This window comes from Ammospiza nelsoni, chromosome 6 (assembly GCF_027579445.1).
Source record: "Ammospiza nelsoni isolate bAmmNel1 chromosome 6, bAmmNel1.pri, whole genome shotgun sequence".
NCBI lineage: Eukaryota > Metazoa > Chordata > Aves > Passeriformes > Passerellidae > Ammospiza > Ammospiza nelsoni.
In genome coordinates, this window is record NC_080638.1 from 6,240,911 (window position 1) to 6,257,451 (window position 16,541).

Sequence of the window (16,541 nt, forward strand, 5' to 3'; positions counted from 1 at the left end):
GGAATCTCTAGAGATACACTTCACGAGCGTGTTTTTGTTTAACGTTTGTGTACTTGCAGCCTTCCTGCACTTGAGATTTTTTTTTTCAGTAAAAAAAAACTCATTAGATCGTTGACTCCTGCTCAAAAACCAGCCTCTAATGCTTATTTATTTTTTTTTTTTGCAAGTAAATGCTGATATGAAATAGCTATAACAATATAAACATGCTGTTATTTCACTAAGAGAATTAGAGCCGGCGACAAGCGCTTTAAGTAGAGAAACACCTGATTTTTTAAAAAATCTTTGGAGCAGTCGGTGTTTTCCTCCGTCAATGCCCGTGTGAACCTGGAAAACCCCCGGGGGACGGGAAAACGCACAAAAAAAAAAAAAAAAAAAAAAAAAAAAAAAAAAAGAGAAAAACCAAAAAACCAACATAAACCAAATACTTTCGATTCCAGCAATAGCGAAGCTGTGCAGAGAATTCCCGGAGCGCTGGGATTCCCTGGAGCACCTGCCCGTGCCGGGGGGGGCGCAGCGCCGGGCGCCGTCACTCGGGGGCGGCCCCGAGCGCGGCCGGGAACGGGAACAGCGGGACCGGCGCTGGAAAGGGAGAGAGATCGGGACTGGAACGGGATCGGGACCGGGACTAGAAAGGGATCGGGACTGGAAAGAGCGGGCCCGGCTGTCCCGAGTATCGCGACTGTCCCGGAGCTGCGGAGGCAGCGCCGGGGACGATTAAGAGGACCAGAAGCAGGACAAGGACCAGGACCAAGAGTAGGAGCAGAACCAGAAGCAGGACAAGGACCAGGACCAAGAGCAGGAGCAGAACCAGAAGCAGGACAAGGACCAGGACCAGGATCAAAAGCAGGACCAGAATCAGGAGAAGGACACGGATCAGGATCAGGTCAGCGGGCCCGGGGTGTCCGAGCGCGGCCGCTCTCGGCGCTGCCGCCGCTCCTGTTGCTCTCCCCACTCCATCCCGTCTCATCCAAAAGCAGCGGGCCTTTTAAACAGCCGCGGCTCCTGCGAGGTAAATATTTATCCTCCCGAGCTGCAGTTGGACTGGCAGGTCGGTAAATAAAGCGCTTTGTTGGCGGAGGGCAGGGGGTTCAGCGAGCTGATGACACCCAGCTGCAGCCCGGCTCTCTAAGGTGGGAGCCCTCCCCTTCCTCCCCTCCCCAGGCTTTGGCAATCAACTATAAAAAAGCGGTGAAAAGAGGTGGTTTAGAGGCTGTTCGGGACAAAGTAGCTGGAAGGTGGAGCTGTCTGTTTAAGCAGCACAGAGATAAGGAAGGTAAGGGCATGTCAAGTGGTTCCCCGGTCCCGTGGGCTAGCGCTGCTCTGATAAAAACACCTCCTCCTGACATCTGCAAGAAGGATAAGGAACCACCCTGCTTCGTGCATGGTCCTCTGCTCAGCTTTGCATGGGGCGGGAGGAGATGCTGAAGATCATTTTGGCAGGTCTGACTGTGTGTGGGTGTAGGGCAATGCCTGCTTTTGAAGATTTGTGTGTACCGTGCTTCGTATTTCCACGGCCAGAAAAGGTCATTTGCAATTTCTGATTTTTAATTTTAAGGTTGTGGAAGGAGGGGATTCACTGAGGGGTGCTTCTCTGGGGTTATTTTGTTGGGTTTTTTACTAAAAGGAGTATATGAACAAGTGCATAAAAGACTTCTTTCTGAAACTGCTGTGGAAACGTGCAAAGAGCAGGTGGGAGGGCAAAGAAAGCAGAATTCTAGCTTTCCATGTTTATTTATTGACTTTGCCTGTGTTCCTGATTTTTTACTTGCATCTGCTGTTTGAACTTTAAACCAATGAATCTTTAAGTTTCTCTCCATCTTTCTAATGTAGAAATACTTTGAATAAAACTTAGTACACCAGGAAAGTGCAAGGTCAGACTGGGACAACCATAAGCAAATATGGGTTGTTGATTTTTAGATGATATGGGTTTTCCATCCACTTGCTTCTAATTCCAGTTGAGAACAATTGTAAAGGCCTCTTGAACCTGAAGGAAACCCAGAGAGGTAGAACACAAGACCACCCAATTTTGTCTTGAGGACAGGTATAGCTTGGTACCAGAATATGAGGGAAAAAAAATGTAATAATAATATCATTTATAATATAGAAAGTAATTTCAAGTCCCCAGTAACAAGACTTAAGCTGAGGGATAACTCAAGACTGGTCTCACTACTGACTGCTGAAGTTTTTTCTGTTGTAGAGACACATGACTTGCCTGTAACTCTTCTGAACTTATGTTAGCATTGGTTTTGAAAGCTTAAATACTTTATTTACCTGAGCCAGGTAGTAATCAAACATCCTGACAAAACATGCAGCAGCTTATCTGTCACCCATCTGGGGCTCTGCCCTGTGTTAAGCCCAAATTAAAGGAAGGGGTAGGGACTGGGTTGAACTGTGTGGCTGGAACGTGGTAGGAATTGAGCTGGGAGTGTTGTTCCCTGATTCCAGCTTCCCTGGCTGCTTTCATCTCCTGTCCCAGGAAGCAGAGGGATTAGAGGGATGGTGCAGAGGGCACTTTCTGCTGCTGCCATCCCTGTTTCACCCCTATCCACATGCAGATAAACAGGGGAGACAGGAAGGAGGTGGGAAAGGAAAGGTGAGATAATAAGAGTTATCTTCCCCTCACTCCTCCTGTATCTGATCTCACTTCATCTTTCTTCATGTGGTATCAGCAGTGTGGAAAAGGGATCAGGGTGTGTGTGTGTGTGTCCAGCAAAGGGAGAATGTTTGGGTGTAGGCACAGACCACAGAAGGGCTCTCTGGGCTCTTGGATCCATTCTCCCATTTTCCTGTCATGCTTGTTACACTGGGTCAGGGCTTCTCCAGACAGACCATGCAGGCAGCAAAATGTGGCTCCATGTGGCAGAGAGAGTTGGAATGGAGCATGGGCCGGGGACAGATGGACAAGAGTAGAATGGAGATCTCAATAATCACCTTCCTCAACACGCTGATTGTGTCAGCAAACAGGCAGGAAAGGCAGAGAGACAATGTCCTGTGAGTGCAAAAGAGGAGAAAATGAAAACAGAACAAGAGACACTGAGCCTCATCTTTGTTATTCCGTGTGCAGCTCTGCTCCCAGCCCTCATTTACCTCACTTGTTTCCTCTTTGCCTCTTTCTGGTCTCTCTCCTCAAAACAAACAAACTCCCACAAATCTGCACAAGGCACTCATCCCCAGACACTGCTTTCACTCTGGTGAGGCCACTCAGGGGCAGACCAGAAACTCAGTTGGTTTTCCCTGCAGCTAAGGATTTGTTTGAGCCCAGGCAGCCTTGACCTGGTAAGATTAGCAAAGGACTGTGTTCACACAGGTAAAGCAAAAAAATCCACCTTCCTCCTGCTCCCTTCCCCAGAAAAGACATTTACAGCAATAGGGGGAAACCTCCTGCTTGCTTTAGAAGTCTATAATGTGATGATTTAGTTTGTCAAAGCAGGGAATGACAAATAAGGAAATGTGTTTCATGATAATGATCGCTCAGCGTAGGTGCAAAATCACTGGACGTGCTGTACAAAGACAGGGGTTTGTGTTTTCCAGAAATACCCAAAGGTGTGGAAATAGCAATGCAGCAGAAGATGACAATGTTTAGGGCAGTAGATTAGGACTGTCAGAAGTCACTTTTCTATCAGTGAAATTGCATCACTCCAGTCTCTGGGGATGTTTCTCACTCCTTTTGCCACCCCATTCCCAGAGATCACTTCAACCCCTCTGGATATAACCTTGAAAATCTCCTAAGCTACTCAGGAGGGTTTAGCAGCAGTGGATGTCCCTGGAGGGGCACTTGATCAGTTACCAGGGTTCTGTAGATATGTATGAAATAACTTTGCTTCAGTCAATACCCTGAGAACTGGAAAGACTGGGCAGTGAATTAGGTTCTTTAAATTATCCCCAGTTTGCTTTTGTCTGTGCAGTGCTATCAACTCACCTGTTGCTTTGAAGCTGAAGAAGCTGAGAGTTCCCCTTTGCTCATTCTGTTCTTTGCCTTTGTCTAGGTACCAGCTCTGAGGTGATGTCTTTGATAACCTGTGGCAGGTTGAATTTCCTCCCTTCTTCTTTCTTCCACCTTTACAACATTTTAGTTCTTCTTTTACCCAGATGCACATTAAGCAACAAAATATAGGTGCCTTTTTTCTTGTAGCTAGATGCCCCTGCCTACGTGTTTTAGTGTGACATTTTTATTTCAAATCTCTCTGACCTTGTAACATTACAGTTACCTTTTTTGTTTCCATCTTCACGTGTTTCTTTTCTATAAAACCACTTCTCAATAGCACTTTGCTCTTATCTGGTAATTCATTGATGCAGAGAACAAAGCAGTTAAATTACAAAGATAATTTCTTTCTGAAGCCAACATAAAAAGTAAATCCTGGTGGCACTGTTGCCAGTCTAGGTCAATTTGTGTTTATAATGTGCACCTGTCAAGTTCCAGTGTAGTGGTTTAGAGGATTTTAAGCACAACCTGGATTTTGAACTCTAATTTGATAACCTGTACAGCAAGATTTTTATGACTGTTTTGTGGTTCACTAGTATTTCTGCAAAACCTGTGACTGAAACTTGCCAAGGGGAAAGAGCTGTATATTTTCATAGAGATCAAAAATGAAAATGTGGTATCCTCAAATGCCTAAACCAGGGCTTTATTTCTCTGTCAGATCATCAACACACAAATGAGGAACCATTAGTGGTTTTCTCAACTCTGTGTATGTGATATATAAAATACATTCTGTGTTTCTCTGTTTAGTCAGATTTTCCAGGTTAAATCAGAAGTAGCTGAAGATAAAAGTTGAGGATTGAATACAGGTTAAAATAGAGCACTTTATAGAGGGGTAAAGGTAAGAAGCCTGATGTGACCAGACAGTGTAATTCAAGGAATGGTAAATAATGGATCTGACTTCCAAAAAGTTGCAAGTATAAGCTGGTGGTAAATTGTTGGTGGTTTCCTGAAGCAGATGTGAATCTGGAGAAAACAGAGCAGCTGATTCTCCTTCAATGAAGCCTTGCATTGGTTTGGAGGGCTGAAATCAGACTGAACACTCAAAGTCAAGCAAATACAGGTCCAAAGGATGCCTCTGTCCCAACCCTTGCTTATCCAATGCTGACTGTGAGCGTCGTTGCCATTAGAGCCACAGAGAGTGTGTGAATATTCATAGGGAATGATTCACTCCCTGCTTAGGTCTTCATAGTCTTTAAGATCAACAGATTGTGTGCCAGTTAAAGTAATTAGTGAAGATAAATCTAAGCTGTTGCATTTTAATCTGGATTTCCATCACTTAGAGTATGGGAACTCCTGTTTTACCTTATCCTCCTCTGAAAACAAGTCTGGTTGGTCTCTGCATTCAGAGGTGACTTTGCTGGGGTTGCCTCCTTTCTTCTCTATGTACTGCTCCTACAAAAAAAAAAAAAAAAATTTATTTCAAATTTGCCCTATTTTCCACCCAAAGTTTATTTCAGAAATCTTATTTGGACAGGGGAAGATATTTGCCAAGAGTCTCTTGAATGTAGCGAATCATATTTTTATTCCTCTGCAGGGCAGATGGTAGCATCTGCTTTAATAAAGCATAATCAGAACATCTTATTCTAATGGCATTGCAGTAAGATTTATGAGTGTGTTTCTGGGATGATCATAAAATAATGAGCATAATCCAATCAGCTCCCAAACAGAAGAATTCTGATGTCTCACTCCACAAAAAAAAAAAAAAAAAAGAATCTCTAGCAAACACCTTGGGGAGATAACCCATTTTGTGTGGATAGGTAGGAAACAAGCACATACCACTTATGAAAGTAGGATATGTTATTTTCTTAAAGAGTGTTCATTACATCTGAAGAAAATAAAAATCAAAATTAGTGAAGTCAATGTTTTCTTTTCTTGAAGTAATCTTCTGTAAATAAAATAGATGTATATGTGCAAAATATTTTAGTGTTAGTAGAGATTATTTTAAACTTGAAAATTTGAGTCACGGGCATTATAAATTAACTAGTTATTGCATTAAAACATTCTTCAATTTAGAAAGGTAAATGCATACAAAATAGCAATGTTACCTGAAACTGTAAGTACAATTCTCAATCTGCTCTGGCAGACTTTGTATGTATAAAAAGAAAATCAAATTAGAACTTTTGTCACTAAAAGAAAGCTATTCTAACAAGCTTTTGTGCAAGAAGGAGGTCTGCTCTGTTGTGAAAAATACTGAATAACCATCAGTAGTTACCCATACTATGCCCAGTGCAGTGCGGGCAACATTTCATAATAATTGTAAATGAGACAAAGATTGGAAAACTATTTTAAGAATTGTGGTCCGAATCTGTTTTGCCTTGATTGCCTTCTTCATGTTAATTAGGAAACTTGGTAGCATCTTCAGTTTCCTCTGCAGGTTGTGAAGCACAGCTGGTTCTCATTTAACTGGCAAAAGGCAGATTTTAGAAACCTGCTTTTTTACATTTTTTTTAGCATGAGGCGAGGAGTTTGTGTTCAGAGTAAATAGTTTGTTATAAAAGGAATTCAAACTCTAAAATGTGGCTGGGATTCGCCAGCCATTTGTAGTTTTTATTTAATCAAAGCTTCTGATTATCCAGGACTAATTGCAAATGGGAGTAGCAGCTGCTCACTCTCTTTGGAAACCCAGATTTGGGTACTTGGAAGAGCTTCCAAATTAGTAGAGACTGATAAAAGTGCCATACCAAGCAGAATGTTCATAAATATCATTTCACTGTAAATGAATTTTATTTGCTTTTCTTAACTAATGAGTAAACAGAATTGTTACATGTTTACAGCACAGTATTGAAGCAAAAATACCCCTTATCAATAAACAATAATAAAGGAAAAAAAAAAAGTCTTGATGACAAAGCTGTATTTTAGTGTTTGCCAATATGACCATTTTCTTCTTTTCAAGTAGGAATGGATAGGATCTATATTATTTTGGAATTAATGAAATTGTCTTGAATATTTCCACTTGGAGGTTTGAAAACAACTGAAAGAAAGACTAAATCTCTCTTATATAATAGCAAACCAAATTTTCCTTGCAAATTTAATAGAAGAGTACAAAGATGCCACAATTAGAGATATGGAAGCAGACTTTGATCCATTTTCTGGAAAATTAAATAAACTGAAGAAACTGATAGTGAATTCTGATTCCTTTTTCTCTCCTGAAATAGAAGCAAAAGATAATGTTATCCAACAGATGGTCATTTCAATACTTTAGTCTTTTGTCTGTATTTTGTTTTGATTTTGATGCAAGTGGCCCCAAATGCAAGAAACTTCTGACAAACTTTTCATGCAGGCAAATCAGCTGGTAGCTGTTAGGGATTAAAGGGCTTTGCAAGTCATTATCCTGAAATAATTTCATTTTGTGGCTGTATTAAGAAGCAGGTCAAATAAAGGCATTGCTATCAAGCATTAAAATTCATGATTAATTTATTATCTCAGGGAACTCCACAGGTGTATTCACAGACCAAATATGAATAGTAGGACTTTCAAATAGTTCCTAAAATTTCAACCATATGAAAGAGTTCTTGGGACTGGAAGTAACATGCAGTAGAGTTTTAGCTAGAGTTTGATTTTTTTAGCAAATCCTTTTGTGTCATTGTTCATGTTCAAGTTGTTAAATACTTATCAAAATACTTATCTGGGAAGGAGTGTAGAGACATCCTCTGTGTGTTCATTATAATGGTTTAACTTGTGGATTTTTCATGCCCTAAAAGTAGTGGGAATTCAGAGACTAAAAGGTTTCCTTTAAACATACCCCAGTGATGGATGATGCTGACAGCATCCTGAACTTCAGCTGTAAATATGTATAGAAAACCCAGGAGAGCACTGAGTTGATGAACAGGTCTGTTCCTAGGTTCAGCTTTTGCATTCAGTTGATTTGCAAAACTCCCAAAATCTTTCTGTGTCTTAGCAAAATCTGTGAGCCAAAATGACAGACCTGGAATATGGAAACTTTGGAGACTTGGAAGGGGAGGCTTGAACGGTTTACTGAGCAATCAGTCGATATCTGGAAATGGCACGTACTTCCAGAGTTTTGCAAATTCAAAAAGGCTTCCTGCTGCATGGAACTGGGGCTTTGCTTTTTCTTATCTCCTTCTTAGTCCTTCATCTCATGTATAACATATAAGGAGAAATTTACATTGATTTGGCTTATCCTTGCTAAGATGATTTCACATGGAAACATATTCATTTTTCATTTGTATAGAACTTGGAAAGAATCCCTGGAAATGGTTGGCAGACACTGCACGATGGGCTCTGTGGGTGGTAAGAACTTGAGAACACCTCTCACAGCTGGTACTAAAAGGTGCAATATTTTACAGGACAATTTGGGGATCTCTTTTGTATCCTGTGCCACAGGAGTGTCCCCTTTGTGGAAGCAGCACAGTGAGCACTAAAGGACTCTTTTTAAGCTGATAAAATCTTTTCCCCAGGCACTCAAAATTGTATATACAGTTGTTTTTTATTCTATTATTACTTGTTTTACTTGTGATAGAGTCAAACTAGTAGCAGTGCACAAAGATGAGTGTGAGATACAAGAGCTGTCGCAGACATCTTTTAGGAAAAATCCTTTCCTTAGGATTTTTCCTCCTGAGAAGTTTGGAGGCCTCAGGAACAAAATGTAAACATTGATTATCTGCTGCTGTGGAATGCAACAGGTGCATCTGTGATTGGTCTCATGGGGTTGTTTCTAATTAATGGCCAATCACAGTGAGCTATCCCAGAATCTCTGTCTGAGAAAGAAGCTTTTGTTATCATTCTTTTCTATTCTTAGCTAGCCTTCTGGTGAAACCTTTTCTTCTTTTAGTATAGTTTTAATGTAATATATATCATAAAATGATAAATCAAACCTTCTAAAACATGGAGTCAGATCCTCATCTCTTTCCTCATCCAAGAACCCCTGTGAACACCATCACAAAGACCTGAGTACTTGGGTGGGTTTTCAGGGAGGGGAATCCCTTAGGAGCCTTCCCTGGGTAAATATGTGTTTCTGTGAGCAAATACAGCCTCCATCAAACAGGTCACTGAGGGGGCCTGGATATCTTGTCACGCATTAATTGTGGCTGCTCCCTTTCCCTCTAAAGTCAGATTCTGGTTTCGGTGCATGCCTGATCTGTTTTCAGGCACCTTGGTATTCACTCTTCCTGCAGGATTCACTGGAAAAACAAGGATAAAGGGTGGTGCATTCTTCTTGCCACCTGTAATAATGATTCTTCAGCTGGGAGATGTTTTATGTTCCTCTCACCTCTGTGAATCTTCAGAGTTGCTCTTGGATGTCCAGAGCCACTCTACTGTCTGTCTTGCAGCATTACCTATCTATATAAAGCCTATTTTTCAAAATTAGAAAATCATGTTACTCCATTAAGTATGGAAAGCAATTATGATAGGAGGCTGGGATTTAAAATTCAGCTGTGGCACAGGGTTTGATACAGATACTTTCTTAGTGTTGGCCAGTTCTGCAGGGAGTAAATTGTCCCACATTCTGAATAATGGAGGAGCAAAATCAACAAAATATGTCATTTCAAACCAAGGTTTTACTTGCTGTGAACAATTTTTGCCTCTTGGTTATGGTGTCCAGGTGTTGGAATGATGAGTTACTTGTCTGTGGAGTTGTCTTGGTAAAGTTTAGGGCTTGATGTGATCGATGATCTCAGACTTATGGAGAATTTAACAAAGCTTGAGGAGACGGATGTACCACTGAGAGTGGGCACAAAGAATGCAGAATTTACAGGCCACAGGGACTTTGGGCACAATTCCCAAGATAAGGAAGAAAGTAGCAAAGCCAGCTCAGCATCTGGTGCAGCTCTGCTCTGTGTGTGGCCTGGTCTCTGGCCCACCAGGTGAAATAACCTATTTGGGGACAGCAGTTATACCTATTCTTGAGGCAGAGAAAGAGGAAAAACTTAAATATAGCTTTTTTTCCCAAGGATATTTTCAATGATCTTCAGGAAGCAATCTATATAGGAATGTTTTGTTTATAAGCACAGGCATTGAACTGGCACAGCTGTTAAAATTTATATTTTTGTTGATGTGCTGAGTAATGTGGGATGTGGAGCTTTTCATAGTGATCCATTTGCTGTTCAGCGCTTTTAATCCAAGCGGATTCAATTTTGATGAATTTGCTGTTTCTAGCAGAAGTATGTTTTTCTTCTCATTGTTTCCCACAGACACTTTCCTCAAAATAGCTACTGAAGCTTCAATTTATACAGAAGTGCTTGATACTGTCAGTTCCTGTTAGGATAAATTCAACATATTTTTATCCACAGATGCAGGTTGGGTAGTATCAGAGCAGCCTAGTGAGTGTTATTTATAAATTGCTGCACAGAATGTTTCAAAGGGGGAAAAATACTGATGTGAAAATGAATTTTGCGAAGTCAAAAAGTTGACTTTTCAGCACACCTTCTCAGTCTTTGCGTCTAAAGCTGAGTTTAGACTTCCCCAGAGCCTTCATGTCATGTTTGTAAAGCTGAGGGAAATTCAGGAGAGAGCTTTAACATCTGAGTAACCCAAGAGTAGATAGTTTTGAAATAATAGATATTCATAAGAAATATTTTTCTTCCGTGTGTCTATGTTGAACTGTTTTTCTGTGCAGTCTAACCCAGACCTCAGGGTTTTTTTTACCTTAGATATCTTGTGGATGAGAATTGCCTCTCTGGATTGCAGGAAATCAGTTTTCTAGCTCACCAACCCTGCCCTTTGTTCTGAGGTTCTGCTGCAGAAAAACCCAACAGGGGTCCCTCTGCATCCACTGGTGCCGATTCCTTCCCTGATCCTCACCCTTCCCACTGTCTGCCCATGTTAAGGAGAATTTAGTGGTCTCCCTTCTTCTAAACCTCCCGAGTGAGTTATTTCTGTAAAGATTCGTGGCTTTTACACGGAAACATCCACACCTCCACCTGTGACATCATGTCACTTGTCGCAAACATCTTTTATGGAAAATCCTTTCCTTAGGATTTTTCCTCCTGAGAAGCTGAGAGGCTTCAGGAACAAAATGTAAGCAATGGTTATCTGCTGCTGTGGAATGCAACAGGTGCATCTGTGATTGGTCTCATGGGGTTGTTTCTAATTAATGGCCAACCACAGCCCAGCTGGCTCAGAGAGCCAAGCCACAAACCTTTGTTATTCTTTCCTATTCTATTCTTAGCTAGCCTTCTGATGAAATCTTTTCTTCTATTCTTTTAGTATAGTTTTAATGTAATATATACCATAAAATAATAAATCAGCCTTCTGAAACATGGAGTCAAATCCTCGTCTCTTCCCTCAACCTGAGACCCCTGTGAACACCGTCACAGTCATTCTTTTGCATCTTTCTGAAAGTCAGAAATGCCCTGCACCTTGAAAGATTCCCGTGGCATTCCAGAGGCTCCATGGGCTCTGCCAGCTCCCTGAGCAGTGTTTGCTCCTTGTTGGCAAGGCTGCTGATTTCTACAATGATCCTAAGGAACCGCAGAAACAGAGAATATTGGTGTCAGAACTCAGTTCATCCCTCTGAGTGTCCAGAGTTGTCAGGACCCCATCGAGGGGCTCAGAAACCCTGGCACACAGCCCAGAACACCTGGAGATTTGATTATGCCCCTAGGAGCAAATTACCAGCTTTGTATGAGGGCCTGAAAGTCACACAGGTTTGAATAGCGTAATAACAAAATTATCACAGTGTGGTAATGTAGATGTTAGGATTTTTGGAATGGTGGTTATGGGGACAAGATGGAGGAATCTGGGCCTGTCCAGCCTTTCTTCTTTTTCTTCTTGTTCTTCTCCATTTTCTGTAGTGATGTTGGCCCTTGGGGATTGGTTTAGAGTAGAAGTGCGCTGTCTAACATGGGTGATAGGTGTTGGGAATTAAGTGTAAATACGTTATACGTAGTTTGTAGTATAAAAAGACAACACTGCCCTGGGGACGGTCAGAGTGCCTGAGCAGATCTTGACTGGGCAGAAAAAAAATTTAATAGATAAGAATTAATAAACAACTTCAAGACCAAAAACTGAAGAGCTCTGACTCGTTCTTCGGAGCAGAGACATCCTGCACATCTCGGGGCTCCAATTAACAACCAAATACCTGAGAGATTTGAAAATTGGACCTCCTGCATTTCTTTGAGATACAAAATCTTCTGGCCCTCTGTTAGCACTGTTTAGTTTGTCTAAATTTATAGGATTTTCGCAGTGACTAGCTTTAAAAAATTTTGCTTATCATATCTACCTAATCTCTCTCCATTGCTGTCAAGGATTTGTCCTCTGCTTTACTCCAGGGCACAGTTAATTTGTGCATTAGTTCTGTGTTTACTTTTATTATAATTCCTCACCTTCCAATTTACCGGAGCATGAATTTACTTACATGATGTGGGGTGTGGGGGGAAGGTGTGGTCTGAGCAGTTTCCCAGGCATTGGAGCTGGATTTCAGCAACTTCAAAGATCTCCTTGAAATTTTGACCTTCGTGGAAGCAAATTCAGAGCTGTGACCTTGAGGCCAGTGAGACTGGAAGGAAAAATAATAAAAAACCCCCAAAGTTTATTTTAAATGTTGAAATTTTGAGGATCTAACTTTTCTTAGTTGTAAAACTCTCTGAACTAGATATGAACTGCAGTACCAAATCTGACTTTTGTATGTGTTTATTTTAAGAGCGGAAATGTTCATATTTTGGCTTTTCTCTCATGTATTTTATCAGGTTCAGCTGAAGTTTATATCCAAACTATTTATTCATTGTGTTGCTTTTTTTTTTTATTTTAAACGAATTAGGTGACAGAAAAGTGATTTAAAGTAATTAGACTTTTTGGACTTTTTCATATTTTGGCTCAGAGACTTTCCTCTTGTGTATTTTATCAGATAGTGTTTTGTTAGTTGAAGTTTATATCCAAACTATTTGCTCATTGTGTTACCTTTTTTTTTATTTTTATTTTAACTAATCAGATGACAGAAGAGTTAACTAAAATAATTAGACTTTTTGGGCTTAATACAGTAACATTTAACGCAATTTTGATCTTAAGATTTGCAAAGTCAAAAGGTATAACGTTTTTCCTTTATACTGCGTGTAACACAGAAAACTTCAGATATCTGATAACGTGAAATTAAATGATGAAGGGCTTTTTTAAGCTTTTATGGACAAGGTTTAAAGCAGCACTGAGGGCAGAAGGGCTTCCTGCAGTGGCTGGAAGTGTTACAGAGAGGGGCTGGAGAGAGCTCACTTTGCACATGCCATTCTGCCAGCGTCAGCTCTTAATTGTAAGGATGAGACTTTGTGCAAACATGAGTCAGGAAATTTGGTTATGGTACCAGGAGGAGCTGTAACTCAATATCCATCAGCCCTGGGGAGGAGTTGCTGTGAGGTGATCTGTGTTTTGAAGCATCAAGTATCAGTCAGATCTAGCATTTTTTTTAAAAGGGGGCTTTATTTTTTCCTTTGCCTTCTGTTCCCCCCTCAGAATTGAAATTCAGGCTTGTATTAGCAAACTTGATGGGTTTATTTTTGAAAAGAGATGTTTGGTTTTGACTTAGCCACTTCATCGTGCAGTGAGTTTAGCTGTGTATTTTAAATCAAATTATTTAGCACATCATGTGCAAGAGCATTATTGCTTTTGGCTTGTTGCTCTGACTTTCATCAGTAACACACAAATATGGCTTTTACAGTGCCAAGGTGCTTCACTTCAGGATATCCCCTCCTATAAGGATCCCCAGCAACCTGCTGAATGGAGACTTTAGCAGTTCTGACACCTACCTGAAATGATTTTCTATCAGGTCTTTGTTCAACTTTGGCTAATTGATATTTCTCTTTAGAGCTGCCCATTCTGCCTTCCTGTGGGCACTTCACACATTCCAGTTCAAAATAAGCTTGTTTTTTTTTTTTTTTTTTTTTTTTTTTTTTTTTTTTTTTTGTGTGAGTTTATAACTTTTGTACCCGATGGAGCCATGAGTTGGAGGGATGAATCAATGGCTGTGCTCCTCTCTGGATGATGCACACAGTGTGGCTGGGGGAAAAGAAAGGGGAAAAAGGATGGACAGGTTTCTGCATTCCAGGGCAGGAGTCATCTTGCAGCTCAAGGAAAGTTTGGAGGACTTCTGAGCTTACCCAAGGCACTTGATATTTCATTATGCCATTAAGTGCAAAGCAATGTAGTACTCAGATCTGAGTGTTTAAAGAGTTTACAAGCATGTACTTATTCATCCTAGGAGTAAAAAGGTGGTGGTGGTTAATTGTTACATGTGTCAGCTAAATGTGAGAGGGATTTGTGGGCCACAGACAAGGTCTGGATTTCTGGAGTTTCTACCAAAAAGCACACCCCTTGTAATTGATAAAGTTGATAACCTCATTGATATGAGCAACCTTGGGAAGACATCTGAGTTACAGGAGTTCATGTTGTTCCTATTCTTATCTCTGAGCAGCTGCTGGTTCAAGCCAGCCATGAAAGATTCTAATTTAATTAAGGCTTCTCATCGTTCTGAAGAACATCTTGCTCACAGTGAAGATGTCTGCTAAATATTATGTTCCTTTGGACACAGTAAGTTGTAGTTTTACATAGAGAATGTAGGCTAAGAAATTTGCAAGGCATATTGGCTCTGAGCACAATAGTTCTGCCAGAGATTTTTCATTTTATTTGGAATGCAAATCTCAGATTAGGATGTAGAGTGCAAAACTATCTTAGCAAAATAAATTTCAGGAATTCAGACCAGTTTGCTCTGCCTGCACTTCCTGGAAGATGTCATTACTTGGGCAATTATAACAAACAGGGTTGCAATATCCCTGTGGGCTGGGCTCTAAATTAATATGAGCATGTGGCTTAGAAGGGATGATAATAATTTAGACTTATATCTGCTTAACAGTAAAACTTCAGCTATTAATAGCAAGGAATTTTCACTGGTCAGGAAAAAAATTAAATTCTTTTCTTCCTAGAGACCTGAAAAGGTGAGTAGCCTGGTTCTTGTATTTTGCTGGCATATGAATTAATCTAATAAATCCTGAGGGTTAGAATTTGCCAATATTGAAGTTTGTACTGTAATGTGAGAGGTTGCTTTTAAATATATGTATATATTTACATAAGTACATAAGTCACAGTGTTCTGCATATGTTGATGTCATTCAGGAATGAACACTGTAAAAAATATTTGTAATTAAAATACCAGCAAACAGATGGATCCTCTTTGAGGGGCTGTTACAAGTGTCTTGTTATTTAATAGTATTTTTTTTAATCCATAGTTAAAGATATTTCTATAGAATTAGATCAGAAATGGTAGCTGAAATCCCAGGAGATCTAACCAGCGCTTTTCATAATACTCAGAGCAGCCAAACTGTAAGGAGGGAGTGTCTGGGAAAGTGAGACTTGCCTGGAGCACACACAACAGGTCTGTCTAGAAAAAGATGTCAAGCAAGTAATATTACATTATCTCTCTGGAGCAAAGAACATTGCTTTTATTAATAAATCCTTGTTTGATCAGCAGGTTTTGCTATGGCTTAATGCAGTTAGGCAGCAAAGCCTCAGTGGGTACAGGTGAGAAAACAGGCTGTGGAGGAGATTGGAGATTCACTTCTGGTGGAGTTTTTCAGCAAAACTCTCTGGGTTTTGCCAAGGCGTTTTCCATCAGTGAATTTTCAAGTTTGTAATGCAGTGTGTCAGCATTTTCTGTGCCTTTGTCACCACGAGTGATGAAACACTGCATCAGATGTTAACGAGAAATGTAGCCCTGCATTCCATGTTCGAACAGCCACGCGCTGCTCCGGTGGTGTGCTGCTTTTATCACAGATAAAACCATGGAGCGCAACCTAGAAATACAAATTCAATGCTACATTTAGCGTTTTTCAGCCTTTTTCTGCCTCCTGACTCTGAGCCAGAGATCTGCTGCCCTGGTTTCCCCACGCAGCTGGTGGCCACGCATTCCTGGGGCAGCGGCACCGGAGCCTTGGTGCCCCTCTGGCACCTGCTGGCCACCTGCAGGTGGATTTCCTGACACTGAGGTGATCATTCCCCGTGGGATGGCTGCTTTGAACTAGAGGAAATGCTGCCAGGAACAGCTGGGAGGGCTTTGGTGGCCTGTGATGTGGCAACAGGAGATGGAGGTCTCCCAAAAACCAGCAAACGGGAGGAGTGTCTGCAAAGTTCATGTGTGAAAGAAATCACTCTGAAATTTTAACTTTATATCAGCTGGCTTAATGACTTTCCAGATTATTCTGAGCACAGTTTGTGTTATTTCCAGTGCCATTAAACGAAATATTTGGGTGACATGTACTTTGGTTAAATTTAGCATCGCTTGCACTTAAGAGATTATTTTGACAAAAAACCTGAGGGACCAAAAGCCACGGATTCATTTCCATTAATCTGAGCCTTGGGTGACAGTGAGGATGAGGCATTCTCACATTGCTCTTCAGATCAATGTGATGTGAAGTTAAATCGTGGCTTACCCACTGTGACAAGCTGTAAATGGCAGAGTTCAAATGAGAATTCTGCAGCTCCTGACTCATTCCTGTTTCTGTCTCTCTGGGTCCTGGGCTTATCTACATTAACAGGAATCAACATAGGATGCTGATAACACAGAGGTTCTTAATAAATTAGCTTTCTTTGAAGAAGAAACCCATTTCTTTGAGAAAAAC

General features: G+C 40.8%; 1 protein-coding gene across 1 annotated transcript in view; it reads left to right on the plus strand.

Moving 5' to 3' along the window:
• The first annotated feature begins 568 nt into the window (after nucleotides 1-568).
• The window catches only part of PPFIBP2 (PPFIA binding protein 2), a 94,704-nt gene continuing 78,731 nt past the window's right edge, over nucleotides 569-16,541 (plus strand). The window contains exon 1 of the mRNA XM_059473645.1: nucleotides 569-883. The gene's annotated coding sequence lies outside the window, so the exon portion shown is untranslated. The remainder of the gene's footprint in view (nucleotides 884-16,541) is intronic.